The following is a 3,218-nucleotide window of genomic DNA, read 5'->3' on the forward strand; positions in this document are numbered from 1 at the left end:
ATGCAAAAAAGGCAAAATAGGTTGTCTGAGGAGGCCTTACAATTAGCTGTGAAAAGAAGAGAAGCTAAAGACAAAGGAGAAAAGGAAAGATATACCCATTTGAATGCGGAGTTCCAAAGAATAGCAAGGAGAGATAAGAAAGCCTTCCTCAGTGATCAGTGCAAAGAAATAGAGGAGAACAAAAGAATGGGAAAGACTAGAGATCTCTTCAAGAAAATTAGAGCTACCAAGAGAACATTTCATGCAAAGATGGGCACAATAAAGGACAGAAATGGTATGGACCTAACAGAAGCAGAAAATATTAAGAAGAGGTGGCAAGAATACACAGAAGAACTGTACAAAAAAGAGCTTCACAACCTAGACAATCACGATGGTGTGATCACTCACCTAGGGCCAGACATCCTGGAATGCAAAGTCAAGTGGGCCTTAGGAAGCATCACTATGAGCAAAGCTAGTGGAGGTGATGGAATTCTAGTTGAGCTATTTCAAATCCTAAAAGATGATGCTGTGAAAGTGCTGCATTCAATATGCCAGCAAATTTGGAAAACTCAGCAGTGGCCACAGGATTGGAAAAGGTCAGTTTTCATTCCAATCTCAAAGAAACGCAATGCCAAAGAATGCTCAAACCACCGCACAATTGCACTCATCTTACATGCTAGTAAAGTAATGCTCAAAATTCTCCAAGCCAGGATTCAACAGTACATGAACCATGAACTTCCAAATGTTCAAGCTGGATTTAGAAAAGGCAGAGGAACCAGATATCAAACTGCCAACATCCATTGGATCATTGACAACAGAGTTCCAGAAAAACATTCTGCTTTATTGACTATGCTATGTTGTGTGGATCACAACAAACTGTGGAAAATTCTTTAAGAGATGCGAATACCAGATCACCTGACCTGCCTCTTGAGAAATCTGTATGCAGGTTAGGAAGCAACAATTAGAACTGGACATGGAACAACAGACTGGTTCCAAATAAGGAGAGGATTACGTCAAGGCTGTATATTGTCACCCTGCTAATTTAACCTATATGCAGAGTACATCATAAGAAACACTGGGCTGAATAAAGCACAAGCTGGAATCAAGATTGCTGGGAGAAATATCAATAACCTCAGATATGCAGATGACACCACCCTTATGGCAGAAAGCAAAGAAGAAGAGCCTCTTGATGAAAGTGAAAGAGGAGAGTGAAAAAGTTGTCTTAAAACTCAACATTCAAAAAACTAAGATCATGGCATCTGGTCCCATCATTTCATGGCAAGTACATGGGGGAAACAGTGGAAACAGTGGCAGACTTAATTTTGGGGGGCTCCAAAATCACTGCAGATGGTGACTGCAGCCATGAAATTAAAAGACGCTTGCTCCTTGGAAGAAAAACTATGACCAACCTAGACAGCATATTAAAAAGCAGAGACAGTACTTTGCCAACAAAGGTCCATCTAGTCAAAGCTATATTTTTTTCAGTAGTCATGTATGGATGTGAGAGTTGGACTATAAAGAAAGCTGAGCGCAGAAGAATTGATGCTTTTGAACGGTGGTGTTGGAGAAGACTCTTGAGTGTACCTTGGACAGCAAGGATATCCAACCAGTCCATCCTAAAGGAAATCAGTCCTGAATATTCATTGGAAGGACTGATGCTGAAGCTGAAACTCCAATACTTTGGCCACCTAATTTGAAGAGGTGACTCATTGGAAAAGACAGTGATGCTGGGAAAGATTGAAGACGGGAGGAGAAGGGGACAACAGAGGATGAAATGGTTGGATGGCATCACCAATTCAATGGACATGAGTATGAGTAAACTCGGGGAGTTGGTGATGGACAGAAGGCAATGGCACCCCACTCCTGTACTCTTGCCTGGAAAATCCCATGGACGGAGGAACCTGGTGGACTGCAGTCCATGGGGTCGGGAAGAGTCTGACTTGATTGAGTGACTTCACTTTCACTTTCCTGCATTGGAGAAGGTAATGGCAACCCACTCCAGTGTTCTTGCCTGGAGAATCCCAGGGACGGGGGAGCCTGGTGGGCTGCCGTCTATGGGATGGCACAGAGTCGGACACAACTGAAGCGACTTAGCAGCAGCAGCAGCAGAAGCGACTTAGCAGCAGCAGCAGCAGGGAGGCCTGGTGTGCTGCAGTCCATGGGTTCGCAGAGTTGGACACGAACTGAACTGACTGAACATTCCATTCTAAGGATATACTTATTTTACTTATGGTAAGCCTAATAGTTTATCTACCTATTTAATCACAGGGTGTTGTCAGGTCTGGTAAAGCGTCTGCCTGCAATGTGGGAGACCCAGATTCGATCCCTGGGTCAGGAATTCGATCCCCTGGAGAAGGAAATGGCAACCCACTCCAGTACTCTGGCCTGGAAAATTCCATGGACAGAGGAGCCTGATAAGCTACAGCCCAAGGGGTCGCAAAGTCGGACATGACTGACCGACTTCCCTTTCTTTCTTGCCCAGGGGCTTGCTTTAGACTATTACAATTACTATTACAATTAGACTATTGTACCATCTGAAAATAGTATGTATTTTGTTTGTTTTCTTGACCACAAGCTTAGCGTTTGTTGGAGAAAAGAATGCAGGATACCCAATAGCATTTGTCACATACTTTATCTCAAGATTTCGTATATTACTCACAGAAACCCTACTCCGTTGGTACCGTTTTTTACACAGTAGTAAAGTGAGGTTCAACCCCCTCCAGTATTCTTGCCTGGAGAATCCCAGGGACGGGGGACCCTGGTGGGCTGCCGTCTATGGGGTCGCACAGAGTTGGACACAACTGAATCAACTTAGCAGCAGCAAAGTGAGGTTCGGAGGAGTGAAGTAACTCTCCAAGGCCGCACGCTGGACAAGTGGTGGATCCCAGGAGAGGGCCAGGTGCACAGAGCAGGGAAATCTCCAGTTTACTGAGGGTCAGATGCTGCAGGTCCAGGTGACAATGGGCCTGAAAGTTCTACGCAGTCCAGATTTCCGGACTTCCTGGAGCTGCCACCTACTGCTGTTTTCCCGCTTTGCCGCAGAAAATACTCTCAGAGACCGGATCTGCCTCCACATACCATGCAAATTCTATGGCTGCAAGGCCCGAGTGCAGCAAGGGAAAAGCTGTGTGCTTTTTTAGCCTCTTTCCCAGGCTGCGGTGGAAACCCCGCCCCCGTCTCCGTGGAAACCCGGCTTCCGCGGTCGCCGTTACCAAGGGGCGGAGCTGGGGGGCGCTGCG

This window comes from Bison bison, unplaced genomic scaffold, assembly GCF_000754665.1.
Source record: "Bison bison bison isolate TAMUID 2011002044 unplaced genomic scaffold, Bison_UMD1.0 scf7180017864160, whole genome shotgun sequence".
NCBI lineage: Eukaryota > Metazoa > Chordata > Mammalia > Artiodactyla > Bovidae > Bison > Bison bison.